We start from the raw sequence: 17,294 nt of genomic DNA on the forward strand, positions 1-17,294 counted from the left end.
TTCCGAGGATACACAGCTACTGTTACTGTCACAGAGGCCAGACTCCAGAGTATATGTTGCTAAGATAGTTCAGTGGCATAGTGCACCTGGTACCTGCTACTGCGTTACACAGTCACGAGTAATCAGCGCTTTTCCGCGGACACACATCTACTGGGCCTGTCTCAAAGACCAGACTTTTGAGTGAGTGTTGGTGATAGCTCACTGGGATAGTCTCTATGTTGCTGCGTTTTTCAGGTTATATTTATCGGCAGCAATATTCCCCTGACTCAGAACTACCTGGCCTGTCTAAGAGGCCATATTTCTGAGTAAAAGCTGGCTAGATAGCTCAGTGCTTCATGCACCTCGGGTCTAAATGTAGCCCTTATTCACCTCTCCAGTCCTGGAGTGTGCATCTTCCTTGGGTACATTATCTTCGCGTGCATCAGGGGTGATTACATCTTTGCTCCGCTCCTGCACAGGCCCAGTCTTTGGAGGGAAAGCAGAGTGGACAGGATGACACGTCAGTCCTGTCCATGTGACGTCGTCTGTGTCCTTTTGTAGTGTTTGCCTTCCACCACCAGTGCACTTTTACCCAATAAAAAGCGCCGCAATTTTCAAGTTTTAGAGATGGATTTCCAGAGTAAAGTTACGAGGAGTTAACACTTTTTTTACACAACGGTAATGCCGGTGTTGTGAATACTGGTAATAAAACCCCCAGAGAGGGGGCATGTTGTAGGGCTCCTGTGTCTACGGTCTACTGTGTTTCAATTATAACAAGCATTGGCATAGCCAGTAGGTCTCGCCTGTGGGACATTATAAGTTTTTAGCAATGCAACAGTTGATGTTGTTGCATCAAGGATATGGTGCTGGATAACTAAACGCGTATAAGGTCCCAAAGGCGAGACCTATTCGCTATGCAAATGCTTGTTGATATTAGGAGCAGCACAGGAGTTCCTGGTGGTGTTGTGGTGTCTGGGTTCCTAATTGTCTAAAGAACTTAGGGCCATATGTATCAAGGCCAAATGGGTTAGCAAACGCTGAAATTCGCAAAATTTCGGCGTTTGCGAACTCATTTTCGCAAACTGGTATGTATGAAAGAATTTGGGTGCACAATAAGGAATCGCAAAATTTGCGATTCCTTATTTTGCAATTGCATTTAAGGAATCGCAAATTTTGCGATTCCTTAAATGCAGTGTATTAAGCAAAAAAAAAATCCAAAATGCCCTTAAGGAATAGTAAATTACCACCAACTTCTAGTTGGTGGTAAGTTGCGATTTCCTTGAAAAATGCACATTTCAGCATTTTTCAAAGTGCCATGTGACGCACATACATGCCCTTAAGGCATGTATGTGCACCACATGTGCACCCATGCATATTTCAGGGGTGCAACAGGGTGTCCTCTAGACACCCCTACACCCTTGAAATTTTTCTCAATTTGCGATTAGCAAATTGCGAATCGCAAATTGAGGCCCATAGAAATGAATGGGACAGTATTCCTTAATTGCAAATTGCGAATTCGCAATTAAGGAATATCAAGAAATCGCTAAAAAAATTGCGATTTTCTTGATACATACCAATTAGCGATTCTGAAATGGCGATTTCTTAAAAATCGCTATTACAGAATCGCTAATTGGTATCTTGTTGCATATGGCCCTTATTTAGTTGTTGTTTTTGTTTCCTCAGGCTTTTGGTAAACTAAACTATCCTTTTTAGCTTCCTGCTTTATGGCCTAAGGCATGATTTGAATTATTGTTGTTTACTTCATGGCTGAAAGACTCTCAGGCCTTTATACTCAATGTTTTGAGGTTGAATCTTTCCAAGAGACTGGTTTATGTATTTGAGATTTCCACAATGTTATCCTGTTTCCAGAAAAGGCGTTTAAGGTTATAACATTGTGTTTGAAGAGACATTGCATGCTTTTGTCTGGAATTGCGAAGGTTCCTAATAGAATAAAAGATTGCATTTGATGCTCGCTTTCCACCCTATCTTTTATTCGAAAGTTCACAATGTACGGGAGAAGGTCATGATCCGTGAAGGTGTAGTCAGTGGTTGAGCGTGTTTTTTGGGTAACCCTTGTGTATGCTGCGGGGCAACCTGTCGGGCTTTGACCGTTGAGTACACACATTGAGAGGCCGTCCAGGTGGTCCGCGCATCTCTTGCCTAGTGTATCGCATCGATTAGGGGCTGATGTGGCCTCTGTTGTACCTTTTTTCCTGCCATCTTGTAGATTCACATAAAAATCGCCCGACAAGATGATGTTGGCATCTGGATAGGCAGGTTTTAATGTTAAATACAATTCTTAGCAACTTTTGGTTAGACGCAGGATGAATGTAGATGTTGAGTATAAGCAGACTGTATAACGACGAGGCATCAAGTTTGACGCATAGCATCCAAGAGCAATCTAAGTCTATAGTGGAAGCATGCCATGAGATATCTGTCGAGATAAAGGTGGAGAGACCCCCATACGATTTTGTGGCTCTCTTGGCCGGGTTCAAGAATTCCTTGTAGCCAGTTATTGGTGAGGGTTTTTCTGCCAAGTTTCTTGAAAAAGGAGAATGTTGTGCTGCGTGATAAATTCCATGAAATCAGGATCTTCTCATTTTGTATTCAGACTGTGCATGTTCCAGGAACAGATCTTACTACCCTGATATGAGTGAGGAGCTATTGAGGGGTTGGTTCTTGCCATTCGAAAGGGAGTGCCTTCTGTATTCAAGTGCCGCAAACCCGAAAGGTTAAGAGCTTCTGGATGGTCAAGGGTGATGGTGATTTTCCTGGCGAAATACTCTTTACCCTTCCTTGGGCTATGATGATCTGGGCCTTTTGTCCCTTTTAACAGACCCGCTTTGTGAAGTGGCGGTAGTAGCAGGCTGGGGTAACTGGGATGGACAATCTTTTTTAACTCAATACGCCATTTGCCGAAAGAGTCCTTCTGCTCAGTGAGAGTATTATTGATGAATGTGGCTGTTGTGGGTTCTTGACTGATGAGGCTCAAGTTTTGTGCGAACCCAATACTTTCAATATCATTGGTATTAATGTAGCTCAGAGGAGGAAGAGCTTTAAATAGATTGAGCAATACGCTTGTACGAATACCGCTGTGGAACCTATCCTGGCTTTCCCTGTGAGGCGTCCACATGTGGAGAGGTGTGGCTCACTGGTTAGAGGCGGCAGACCCGAGTGCAGAGAACGGCCCGGGACCAGGGTTCGATTCCCGACGCGGCAGGGTCTTGGACCAGGATCAGCGGACTGATAATTCTCGCATCGGTGCCTACTCCGACCAGGGAGCACACTCGGCAACTCTGGGCATTAGCTTGCCTCATCTCCACAACGGCCCCACACAAACGCCGGGGATGCCTGGCTTCACCTTGGAGACCCCAGGAGGGACTATCTCACAGGGAAAGCCAGGACGGGTTCCCCAGCGGTCTATAGCGCTACGAGGCCTCCGGGTAGCAGTGCGCTTTACAAGACACAACAATTTACAATTTACAATTTACTCCTGGGCACCCCCAAGGTGGAGGCCAGGCATCCTTAGTGCTGTGGGGGCTGTTGTGGAGATTAAGCAAGATATTGCCCAGAGTTGCAGAGTGGGACTCCATGATTAGAACAGGCACGAGGCGAGAATTATCAGGTCCGAGGAACCCTGGTTCCAGGCCAGACCTCTGCATCAGGGTCTGCCGCTCTAACCATTGAGCCACACTTCTCCACCTTGGTGTGTACAGGAGCGGCCATACTGGAGATGTTGATGGGCAGCTTTGTTCTGCTGATAATGAGCGAGCACGATGATCCCGGTGAGGCGAGCACTCTGAGAGTGGCTCTTTCAGAGAGCCCGAGAATTATTGTCAATAAGAGGGCTGCTTTATCCCTCCCTCTTTTTGGCTCCCCCTCTATTGGCTGGCTTCCTAAATGAAGGCCAGCAATTGGAGGAGAGAGCCGTCCCTCCGAATAGGCTCCGTCTTTTTCGGATTTGGGGGCGTAAGTTTTGCTGTTCTTTAGACAGTGACGTCGCCCGTCACTCAGAACAACAAAACACACGCCCCCAAATGCGAAAAATACCATGCTTTCTCCGAGGCATTTCTGCTTTACCTCGGCGAAAGACGGTGGTGGTTTCCAGAGCTGCTCTGCTCGTCCCCCCTCCCTCCGCAGCTCTCCTCTGTCCCCCTTCCAACCCCTCCCTCCGCCCGCAGCTCTCCTTCTCCCGCTCCCACCCCCCTCCCTCTGCACGCAGCTCTTCGGTCCCCGGTGAGCCTTCGTGACACTTTTGGTGTCCTGACCTAAATGGCTTCAGCGAAGGGCTCCCACCCCCCTCCCTCCGCAGCTCTCCTTCGTCCCGCTCCCACCCCCCTCCTAACTTTCGCTTCGAAAGTTCACAGATTTCACCAAAATCCACAAATTTTCTGCGGTAAAAGGTGAAAAGATAAAATAAAACACTTTGAAAATCATCCTTGACTTTTCTCCCTCCAGTAGCACGCGAAAGGTTAGAGATAGCGCCGTCCGATTTACAATTCACCATATTTGGCGTGCGCCTAGAAGCCACGTGACCTTGTGTGCCCTTCAGGAAACTTAAACAGCGATCCGGCATTTCTAGGAAAAGGACACGTTTTAATCTGGGTCCGGATTTACAATCCAAGGATGCAGAGAGCGCAGCTCGGCGACCATCAGAAAACAAAGACGTGCGCCGCGAGGCCAGCACCGCCAGCCGAGGCGCACTGGTTTACTCGCCTGCACCGAGAGCATTCATTCTAAAGCGCGATCATTCAACTCTGGAGGTGGCCGAGGATGTGATCTACAACAAGAAGTTCACATAAAAAAAATGGATAATGCCTTCCCTCCCCTGTAGCATTTAAATATAACGTGTGAAGTCCAGGTGAGTGCTTGTTGCCTTCTGTCCGTGTCTCCTCTCCCGCCCTCCCGCTGTCCGTGTCTCCTCTCCCGCTGTCCGTGTCTCCTCTCCCGCCCCCCCCCTCCCGCTGTCCGTGTCTCCTCTCCAGCCTCCCGCTGTCCGTGTCTCCTCTCCCGCTGTCCGAGACACATCCACTGACCCATGCCAATCCAAAGACACTTTGCCATTCTCTCATTCCACGTTTGGCTGTAGGAAGTTTGCACTTTTTGGTGCCATGTGAGCGGAGTTAACATTCCACGTGTACATAGCCCGCGTTACCCTAGCGTGGCACAAATGTCAACACCTCCTGTACTGCAGCACTGCCATAGACACACCTCATTTATAAAGATGCTTCCATCTGCGTTCACCAAGTGAGGTCAAAATCCCATTCCCAATTCACTCAGCAAACAAAATAAGCAAGGTTGCGATTTTAGCATAAAAATAGGATTTCCTCGCATGTCAATTATTCCGCTGGGAGATAGTTACAGGCGTTGGGAGTGTTTGTGGCGTTCCTGGGAGGGGCATCGAAAGTTGGGGAACGCCCACATGCTGGGAGCTTTGAGTCGTTTCCCAAGTTCCACCCTAAAAATGCACACACGTTTACATATTGTGCAAACACAGAAATGACCCTAGCGAAATGAAATGAATTACCTGCATTTAGGGGTCATGGGAAGGTTAAGCGAACTTTTGCCAAGAGTCATTGGGGATCAAACCGTGAAACTCGTTGTGCGGAGTCAGGCACCCTGGCCACTGCGCCACACCTCGCAGAGTTCCACCTTCTCCCAGGGGCTCTTGTGATGCGGGCGCTCTCGGTGTTAGCTGGGCCCCCCCTCAGCAGTGTGATCGCTCAGCAGCCGCAGAGAAGCAAAGCAGGCTCGCCCTCAGGGCCCTGAAACTGCAGAGTCAAGGAGGTGTGACACCAGCACGAGGGTGCGAGACGTGACCCCCACCCCCAAACCCGTGGCACGTGCACGTCGGTATCTCCGGCATCCAAGGAGCTCGGGACCCCTCTAGGATTAACCCCCGGGTCAGCTCCAGAGGCTGAGCAGCTGAGACGTCAGAAATAGACCGACCGTGAGCATCCTGCTGCAGGTCAAAGGTCACGCGAGCCTGCATTCGACTGGCATCTTGCGATACTTACCACACTTACCACAGTCCCTTTGGTTCTGCCCCCTGCGGCCAGTAATGCCGGGCTGGCCACTGAAACCTTAAAGTGTCAGCTCTGGTGCCCACCGCTGGTACCACAGACGCCTCCGATCCTATCTTAAATAGCACCAAGGGACACTGCCCATACTCCCTAGAACAGTTTCCTATACCCTTTCGTCGTCCTTCCTTTCACTTATCCATCCACACATCGGTTCTCACTTTCACCCTTTATTCATCCACATTTGCATGCTTCCTTCATTGTCCATCCACTCGTCGGTATATGCATGCATCCATTTATCTTTTAGCCATTGATCCAGTCACTAGCCCATCACCTATCCTTCCACCAATCCTCAATTCACTCTGCTACTCATTGCTCCATCCATTACTCCAATTGGTTCATTCTAAAGTCCATCCATCCTTCCACCCTTCACCATTTCTTCCTTCTTTGTTTCGAAGTTTCCTTCCTTCTTTCACTCTTCCTTTCCCCTTCTATTCTTGTCTTTCTTTCTGCCCATCTTACTTTTTCCTCCTGTGTAGATAGCTTTTTGTGTGGGTGACTCTCTGTGTATAAATGCAATAGGTCATGCATATGCGAGCGATTAAGCTATTGGCATTGTAAATGACAATGCTATTTATTTATGATAAAAAAAAGTCATAAGCAATGCCAATAGCTCTACCTTTAATAATGCCGAGACCATTGCATTGTAAATGCTTGTTTTGAATAGGTGACATCAAAGTGATGCATCCCCAATAGTTGGATTGACATGACGTCTCACTATTTGGGTTAACCTGGCGGCGATCCTGGCTGAAGTGCTCTTCTACTTCCGAGGTATGAAAAAGTGTATCAGGTTTATCTTGGTTATTGATGTTTGGATTTGCAGTCCCCTGACAATCAGGGGGGCGGACTCCCAACGACTAATATGGCTTACCCGAAGGACTCAAGATGTTTATATTAGTCTGATGTATTAGGTCACTTCCATTATATCCGTCTTTACTGCTGTGTCCAGTCGAAGGTTGTTGTTGGAACTGAATAGGAAATTTACTGGAATGAATCAAAAGAAGGAGAAGAGAACACACAGAGGAAGTAAATTGTATTCAAAGAAGATTTGTAGTGATGAAGCATCAAATGTAAATCTGGGGAGACCGATACAGAAAAATAAATTCAAGCAAAGCAGTTATGAACAGAGGTATATATAACGTCTACTCATCAGTTCACAACTAAACATCAACTCCTGATAATTATCACAAACAACCAAATTCGTTAATAAATAATGGTCGTGTGTTGGTGACAACGCAACGCTTCTGGAGATGATGGAAGTGTCGACCTTTCGGTCTAATGTGCAGTCGTCATGTAGACCATCATCAGGACAAAATAATTTGTTGCTGAGAAAACCCCCTATATTAAAAAACAGATCCATATTACTAATAATACATGTTAAAAATCACTAAACTTATATATAATCAATGTTTCATCAATTTTAAAATACAATAATAAAAAGAAATTCATTAAAACTCTGTGTGTCATGCAAAGACCTGGTATCCAATTTTTATAAGCACATTACCCCTTACTAGTAATGCTTTGAAGAGACAATCATTCAAAAAGATGTTAATAAATTTAACTTTGTGATTCTTACTTAAACGTCACAAGTTATCATCTCCTATTCGATGGCAAGCGAGAAATTATGCATTATTGTGCCCAGATAACATTGTTGAACAACAATGGAAAATTGACATTTGTACAACATTTAAAAACTATAATTTCATCGTACTCCATATAGATTACATAACCAATACGGTAAAACGCTGATGAAGCATCACGTTTGTCACCTGAAATTTCCGAACAGGCTTGCTTCTAATTTCAATGAGCAGCAAAAGATGTAGGACGAAGGATCCAACAAATAAATTGGGATCTAAAGGAATACATAATTTGTATTAATTTGGTTTAAGAATCCCAGTGGGAGTAACCTAATGAAAAAACGTGAATCGGAGCCTACCTGCAATACGGTGTCTTGAGGCTTGCTGGTGAATAATACTGGAAAAACTGGTAGTTGAACACTCAGCGAAGCCGTAAAGATCTATAAATGAAAAAGTAGCGTCTTGATGGGCTTATATTGGTAAAGTATGTTTCTAGTGTAAAACATGGTAAGGCAGATAGTCTAGACAGCAGTATACAAGGCTTAGTAAACGCACAACATTATTCAAGCTAGTGATAACGTGCCCCGAAAATAATGCCTAGGAGGTGGCGACCGAACACGTAATGTAAAAATAGATCAGGAAAAGTTTGTGGTAACCGCAAAGTTGTATAAAAATATGCGGTATCGCTGACCCACCGAGTCTAGTACTGGTTGATTTAGCATACGGCATCTAACATCAGGACCCTATTGAATGTAATGGTCTATGAAATAGCGTCCATAGAAGTTACGTCCGTTATTTTAAAACGGAACGAAGCATGAAAACGCGAAAGTAGCTTACTTGTATCAGTCGAGTTGAACAATCCTCAATACAGTGTCTACCATCAGCAAACCGGGTCAGAAAATGGCAAATTCAGTCAAGGTTGATGAGCACCTATGGCGTTTTGAAACCGCAAACCCGGAAGTTATTCAGCCAGTGCGAAATCAAAAAAGGACTAACTAAGTCTGGATCCCATATTGGTGAAACTAAGGAACCACAGTCGCCATATTGAGTAAGGACCCTACTAGTTCAGGGCGTCCACTCGGGAATTTGAACACCGTGACTGCACGAAAATAATAATTAAATGTCACAGTAATTGTAATTTACATCTCTAGGCCGTAGCCTCAATGAAAAATCTCATTGCACTTGACGGCCATAGATATAATAAAATATCGATACAGTGATTAATAATTGGTTGGAAATTGTCAGCTCGGCAGACATGTTGGACAGATGTCGGTACTGGTTATATAGAGAATGCTAGTGTACAGAAAAACATGGTTCATACTAGTCAGGAAATTTTCAGATGACAAACGAGATCAACTTAATAATAACAAAAACATAAACAATTTAAGTGTCAGAAATTTTTTACCAAAATTAAAAGGTGCATGTATGTACCAAAATCAACAAGTATTAACATAGAATAGAACCTAACTAACAAAGGATAAGGAGCGTGTTGATATACATGGTCTTAGGCAGTATGCATATAAAATGGTTAATCAACACGTGTTAGGTAATGATTGAGGGGACACCATAGATGACTGCTACGGTTGGTTTAAGTGAGGCATGCAAGTGCATGCCACTCTGTGCTGGAATTCAAACCGAGTTTCACCGATTCTGCAATACAAATCCAGCGCTGTTCCTTGAGTGTCAACAAATGGTCAACATTAGGTTGCCTAATTGTGGGCTTAACAACCTCCACTACCCACCAGTGTAGTTCATTCTCGCTGTGTTTTTTAGAAAAGTAATGATCCACAAGTGGAGCATTCTCAGTGTGGCAGCGAATTCTGGATTGATGTTGAAGAATTAGTTTTTTGATGGGACGAATTCTTCAACATCAATCCAGAATTAAGCTGCAAAGCATACAAATCATAAGTATAGAGCACTCAGTACAGCTCTAACAGAAATCCTTGCATAGATTTGTCTTCTAAAGGTGTAGAAAGGGGTCTTCTGTGCATAGAAATCTACACGTGCTTTTATAGGACTTAACACAAAGACATTCATACATTATGCGAGTTCATTGTTTTCAGGGTATGCATCAATAAAGAACGAGTAAAACAAAACATTTTACTACAGAATGCATTTGAAGTTTCTCTCATGGTAGTAATACATTTAGTTTGCCGGCATTCACACACTTTACTCGAGTATCCCAAATTGCTACATTGTATAAAGAGAGCCTGTGATAGTTGAAATGTCCTTGCCCAAGTAGAGTGAGAGTAAGTCTCTGGGAAAATTCTTTCTTTATTAATGTGAGTCTTGCATTTCTTTATTCAGAACAAGAAGAGCAGCAGTAGTCATCACGTGAAGTATTGTGGCATCTTTGCAATATGGAGGACAGTGTAAGCACAGTCTAGGTAAGCTTTTAATATGGAGATAGAAAACCTTCCTCTGATTTCTAAATCATCAATTCAATTCCTTACTGCAGACAATCGCTCATTAACTTCAGGTTCTTCTTTTTGGATTCTCCCAGGGCCTTCAATGTAAAGTTCACTTTGCATTTCGTCAACCTTTATATCAAGCCTCTTTCTTTTTCATCCTCTTGTAGATGACATCTTATTCTCACAATCCATACCAGTTTATTTCCTTGACGTTTTGCGAAATTCCTTCGCAAAACGTCAAGGAAATAAACACACATGAAATGCCAATTAATACAAGCAAAAGAGAAGTTAAAAGCAATTTCAAAATTCCTCATCGTACGCTACCAAGCCATTCCCCTATCTTAGCAAATCCCTTTGCAGTGAATCAGAATATAGATCCTAACTCTTCCTAGGCACCTGACTCTTCCAACTCAGTTAATTCATTCGTTATGTTTTTAATGTTAGTAATATAGAAGTAAAGCTGCTTATCTACACGCGGTATATAGGCGTAGCATTCCCAAGCGTGAATGACCTTGCAAACTTTGCCTTCCTCTGCAAGGAGTAAATCCAGGGCAAGGCAATTTTGCATAATCATAGCTCCTATTGCAAGCAGTTCTTTATTTATCACTGCTAAAGCACTTGCAGTTTAGTGGCAAGACGGTCAACAAGAGTAGACATCTTTCTAATCTTTACATCATTCAAGCCACTCGTATAGATTATATAACTACTCCAAAGATATCACTGAGGATCTGTTGCAAGTTATGTTTACCCCTCCTTATCTATTGCTCAAAAGGAAAGTCTAACTCGTTAGTATGATAAATCCAGGGTAAAACTAATGCTTCTAAACATCTACCTGTCAGGTTGTGTGGTAGCTGGAAATAAGCTGACTCACCACATACATAATAGATCCTTTTTAGGATTTGCCTGCACAGCGCTTGTGCTGTGCTTGTGAAATCTATTGTTTTTAATATAAATCATAAGAGTCTTACATCCCGCCATTCGCTTTCCATTAGTTCCTGTACTTGCCAACCTAATTTTCCATAATTTCTGTAAATTGTAGCATATTTTCCTGCATTTACCAATGCTTCTTTCTCATCTGCTTCTCATCAGTTTCACATAGCCGAAATACTTTTAACGTCCGCTTTGGTGAAATAATTTTTTTCATAAAGTTTTGCCTCTTTCTGCTTTTGCTTTTTGCATCAGATTTATATAGCCCAACTTCACGCCTGGGGAGATTAAGTGATTTGTCCAGAATCAGAGGATGTTGCGCCGCCCAGACGTAAATCGAGATCCCTAGTCCTCCAGTCAGCACCTCTGGCCACTTCCTCTCCACTCCTGTGATACTTGTCAGGGAGCTCTTTCCTTCGCCCCGAAAGGTGGTTGATAAAAACAGCTTGTTATCAAGTATTAGGGTATCTTTCATAGATTCACATTCCTGAATCATTCCTCGTCATCGGGATGGGTGTCCCCGGTACCTAAATAAAGTAATGTCTCATTAGACACATAGAGTAATAGGCCAAGGGCCTTACATTAGTAACATATCCATGTCCTTTTGTAAAAAGGACCAAACTCTAGAGAAGAGCCAATCAGCTATCACCACCCTCTGGAACCTTCCTGTGTAGGAGCTCTACTCCCTCAGATTTTCTACCGCACGTTGTGCTAAGGGAGTCTCCACTGAGCTCTTGTAAAGTAACACACAGTGAATGCTTGAAGAGGTTACTTTATTAATTGTAAATACGACACACCCGGCAGCGCTCCGGTAACTAGCTCAAACTCATTGGCAGCTGCAACTGTCACTTTAACTGGATTAACTGTCAGATAAGCCTACACGCCATCTCACGTAAGGTATGCTAATGGGGTCGCGCGGCAGGACGGAAACAAGAAAGGGACAATACAAGAGGGAAGGGTACCTACGTCACAAGTATGCAAATGTAGCGCCGCGCGGGAGGGACAGGAACAGGAAGGGTGAAAGCAGATTAGTAAGAGTGTCATCGTAACACATCTCCTTCCGAAGGAAGAGAAAGAAGAGAAATTAGAAACACATATATAAGTTGTGAACAAAGTTCTAGCACTGCAAAAGTCTGTTCATGATGCGGCCAAGTCGTCACGGATGAATGATTATCCCACGTAGTCATAATCTGCGTTTAATCCAAACACAAAACATGTGGTTCTCACCCATAACCAATTCACAAGAAGTTGTCGCCGCTAAGCAGTTGATTTGTTCATGTGTGCCAACCAAGTTTAGACATTACCCAACGTGGATGAATGAACTACATAACGTTTGTGGTTGAGTCAACGAAAACACTAACTTGTGCTGAAATGAACTTCCAAAATGTAAATAGTCACTCCCTAAGTATGTTCCCTCATGTGAGCATTGCATGGATTTGGATGCCTTGTCACTCTTCCTCTAATTCCAAAGTGTGCCACTAGCCTCTGCAATACGTTTCTCTATAGTTCTTTAGTCCACATTTACATGTTCTCCTTCTTTTCCTAGGAGAGTGGCAACAGCCTTAGGATCCTTTTTCTTGGGAAATTTCCTGAACCATGTTGCACTGTGTCTTCCCCTACTGATACGACCAGTTTCCTTCTCACCATCCTGATCAGCATTGGGTCTAACATCCATTCTCACGTTGTACTCTGTACCAGAATTTTTTGTAGATTCAACTTTACTTGCCACAACAAGGACTGGTCTTACTTCAGATTCCTCCACGCGAATTCTACTAGGGAATGTGGTTGAGTCTTCTGTGTCCCCGAACACATATTTTCTCCTGCCTTCTGTAAGTAACCTGTTCCTTCCTAAAGAAACTTTGGAATGCGAACATGGTGGGCTATTCTGCGTCTTCTCTCTTTCCTTATCCAACACCTCGCTATATAACCAGTCCCAGTACTCTCCGTACTTATTACACTTTAATTCAATCTGACTCTGGCTATCTACTCCTACTAAGTCAATGTCATCAACGCACTCCTCCCTTGTCATTGGTTTGGGCTCAGCCAGTGCAGTAGAGCGCCCCGCCTTCTCATCCTTGAGGCAAGTATACTTACAAAAGGCCTTCTCTGCCCTCGTGGTTAGTGTTTCCACACATGTTCCCTTACAAACCAGCTCGTCAAATTCCACACCATCCTCCTCACTTGTCTTACCATTGAAACTTTTACTTATATTTTCTTCAACATCTTTTCCAATGGACGTTTTTAGATCCCTTTTGAATTTGTCAACTTCTGCCTCACTGATCCACTCATTCCACTCAACAGCCCTTGTCCATTCGACACATGCCATAGATGGTAGAGTTCTTTTCTTTAACATCTCCATTTTTGTAAATTGTCTACTGTTGTCAATTGACAGCCTACCCGTGGAGTTTGTATTTGAGGGTTTTTGTGCCAATCCCAATTTCATCTGTTCGTTCCATCCTAGTACGGAGAACTCATCTTCTGAAATATATACTTTACTCCATGTACTTCTTTTCTTGTAACTCAATTTCATCTCTCTACATCCAATCAAGATAATGCTCTCACCAGTGTATGTTTCCAGGGTCGTGTCTGTTTCTTCCCAATTTTTCCCTAGAGTTACAGCCAATTTATTCTTCCATATGCCTTTGCTTACCACTGTATATTGTGACCCAGAGTCAACTTTAATGTCAATATCTACTCCACCCATATTGATGGTATACTCATGTTTATTTTCATATTTGTTCACTTCCAATTTGATATCACCATCTTCTTTGTATATCATGTTCTCTTGTGCATATCCTTTCTTAACTTGTTTAAAATGTTCATCTAAAATGTGTAAGACGTTTTCGAATACATTCCTGTCTGCTTCCTTATTGAATTTGTTTTTTAAATTATTGTACACTTTCCGACCTCCGGCTCCTAAACTGTGTAACAATATTCCTTCCTTCTTCTCTGGTTTTAAAGGTTCTTCCTCCTCATCAAAAATGGATATGTAATTGCTAAAATATTCCTTCCACTCCTCCCATTCTGCAGAATATGTACCATCTCCTTTCATAAATGGCTCAAGTGGCGGTAAATTATTCATCATGTTTTTTTCCATTATCAGTCTAGTTATTTCCTACTGTTTGCAGATGTTAAACTTAAGGATACAATCTTAGTACTCTTTCCGCTGTTCCCTTCAATTTAAATTATCCTTGTTTTTTTTTTTAATTAAGGAATTCTATTTTAAAGATGCAATTGCGGCACTCAACAATAAGGTGGCGCTATAACGTGGAGAGCATCACTCTCCCCTTGGCGCCAAAGAGCTGAGGGAAGTGCAACACACGTTGAGCGTCGCAGAAACTTCTAGCTTTATTTACCTCACGTTTCTGAATCCTCTGCTTAAAGGTAAGATAATTATGCTTTGTACACTGATGTATTTCAGTTTCTACGCTTAGCGCTGATGAGGGTCAGGCTTTTTACTTTCTGGCTGTTTACATGTACGTGGGTTTCCGCCGCTTGCTGTTCAATTATTAAGATTACATAAATTCACACATAGACGATCCGTATAATCTCACTTACTATGTGTTATGATGTTATCTTTGGTTGCACACTAGAGATGTGAGGAGAATTTTACTTCACACGTTGTTTGCGCGCAACATTTACCTCAAATTCACAATGCGGTCCTTATCATTTCTCGTTTCTTCTCATGGCTCAATACTTTAGTTGTTCTTTCTTTATGTTCTACTTCACTTCAAAATGTATTCAAATATTTTTCATCATTGGCACGCTTGTTCCTCCACTTGATGTTCACTTTTAAATTAGTCTTTTATTTCTTCCTTTAGTTTTTCCCAAAAAGCGGCAGAAAGATACCACGTTTTCTCTTTGTTTTGCACTGTGGATCCGAAGAGAATTACTCTTAACTCGCTTTGCATGCAGCTTAAATCAATTTCAAACGCGGTTTTAGAGATTTTCAGCTTTGTTCTCTGCTTCTACTCACATCACCGCCCGGTCACCAGGGCTCACCTCAAGAACATTCGCAGACTGTGCGTCCACCTCCTTCGGGTCTCGCTGTTCTTTAATTATTTATTTTACAAGAACGCCCAAAGTCGAATTAGTATTCACTTATACGGCAATGAGATCACGTTCGCTCCTGGCTTTTCGCTGTGGGTCTGAGGAGAATCGAAATTTGCCTAGCTTACGTAACGGTAAGTTTCAATTCTATTAAGGACACGGAGGCGAGGATTATGCTATATCTTCCTTCGCTTTATTAACATAAAGTCTCCACAGCAGCTTAGGAAAAGATATATAATAATAACAAAAAAATGCTTTAAACGTAAAGCATTGACGGAATGTTCAACAAATCAAACAACAACTCCCAAGAGTCTCTTTGTATAATGATAGTCCATAGTCCTTCCACTCTGTCCATCACCACTATAAATCCGGACTTCTCGTCTTCTTCCTCCTCTTTCTTCGCGCAGATCACGCTTAAGCCTCATTGGTCCTGTTTAGCACCCTCGTTGCCTGTTGAAAAAGGAACAGCATCAGCGAGGTGGTCCAGGAATGCGACAATAAGGCGAGGAGCATTCAGGGACTAATACAGTATAAACAATGTAAAGGAAAACGCTTTACTTACTGCCATACGGGTGGGTAGAGACACCACTGTAGCCTGGGTGGGATAATCCTCGCCTCCGTGTCCTTAATAGAATTGAAACTTACCGTTACGTAAGCTAGGCAAATTTCGATTCTATGTCAGGACCGGAGGCTTCAGATTATGCTAGTTCAAAGCTTACTTACCACCAACTGGGCCAAATCCACCACCGGCTTAAAATAAAACCTCTTCAAGGTGGAATCCGAGGACCAATCTGCCGCTCGCATCAGGTCCTCCAAACGAGCACCCTCCGAGAATGCCTTAGAGGCCATGGCCCCCCTGGCGGAGTGTGCTCCAAAGAGAGAAGTATTGATGCCCGCTTCTTGCATGACCCACCGCACCCACCGAGCAATAGTGGGCGAGGAGACAGCTTTGTGTGGCTTCCGCAGGGCAATCAACAACTGACGCTCGCCCGGAGGGCGTAACTCCAAGGTCGGGTCCTCATACGCTTTGAGGCATTGCACAACACACAACTTAGGAGTGTCAAGAAAAGCCGGATATGAAATGGACCGCGACGACATTTTTGTGCGTCGGCCCACGGTAAAAGTAACCCCATCCGGGGAAAAAATGCGTGCAGAGACATCCAGCGTGCGCACATCAGAGACGCGTCTACAAGAAACCAAACATAACAACATGGCTAACTTCGCCGACAGCTCTTTAAGAGACAGATAGGAATTGGCCGGCCAAGACCAGAACAAATTCAGAACCAAATTGACGTCCCATAGGACGGAGTACCTGGGTTCAGGAGGCAACGCGAGGCGGATAGCCCGCAGAAGCCGACAAACAAAAGGATGTTCCCCTACTGGGTGGCCATCGATGTTGTCATGGCCTGCCGAAATCGCCGATCGAATAGCATTGATCGTTCTATAGGCCAAACCCTTGTCGGCTAGGTGAGCCAGGAAGTTCAGCACGGGAACGAGGCTTGCGACCAAGGGATCCAAATCCCTTCGTAGACACCAACGCATCCACTTAAGCCAAGCGGATCTGTAGCGCTTCGTCGTACTATCAGCCCATGCTTTGGAGAGCAAGTGCTCAGCCGACCCCGAAAGGCCTGGGAGCGTCCAGCTTCTCCTGAGAGTCTCCATGCCACGAGGCGGAGAGAGTCTGCGTGACGAGGGGATGAGGTTCCTGATCCGGATTTGTCAGGAGCAGAGGAAACAGGGGGAGTAGGATTGGAAAATCCCAAGAAAGTTCCAGAAGAACCGGAAACCACACTTGAGACCTCCAGAGTGGCGTAACCAACACCAGCTCCGCTCCCTGGCGGCGTATTTGGGCCGCCGCTCGCATGATCATGGAGAACGGGGGAAACGCAAACGGCTGTTCCCGGCTCCAATCCTGCAGAAAGGCGTCCGTGGCCTCCGCTAGAGGGTCCGGCCTCCAGCTGAAAAAACGCGGCAGCTGGTGGTCGAGACGGGACGCAAAGAGATCCACCGAAAAGGGACCCCAGAGAGCTTGTAGCCACCGGAAGACCTCCGGATCCAGTTTCCACTGGCTGGCGTCCCTGAGATGTCTGGAGTGCCAATCCGCCACCTGGTTGGACTGACCCGGCAGATACTCCGCCGTCACCGCAATGTGACGAGACAGGCAATAATCCCAGAAGTCCTTCGCCAGGTCCGCCAATGCGCGGGAACGAGGGCCTCCTAGATGGTTCACATAACGAACCGCCGAAATATTGTCCATCCGTAGCAGGACA

General features: G+C 44.3%; 1 long non-coding RNA gene across 1 annotated transcript in view; it reads left to right on the top strand.

Annotated features, from left to right (window-relative positions):
* LOC147750924 (uncharacterized) overlaps positions 1 to 17,294 on the top strand; it is an 83,241-nt gene that overhangs the window by 14,141 nt on the left and 51,806 nt on the right. Inside the window, exon 2 of the long non-coding RNA XR_015295344.1 lies at positions 9,944 to 10,023. This is a non-coding gene — a long non-coding RNA (uncharacterized LOC147750924). The remainder of the gene's footprint in view (positions 1 to 9,943; positions 10,024 to 17,294) is intronic.

The sequence above is a fragment of the Lissotriton vulgaris genome, chromosome 1_1 (genome assembly GCF_964263255.1).
Source record: "Lissotriton vulgaris chromosome 1_1, aLisVul1.2, whole genome shotgun sequence".
NCBI classification, from domain to species: Eukaryota; Metazoa; Chordata; class Amphibia; order Caudata; family Salamandridae; genus Lissotriton; species Lissotriton vulgaris.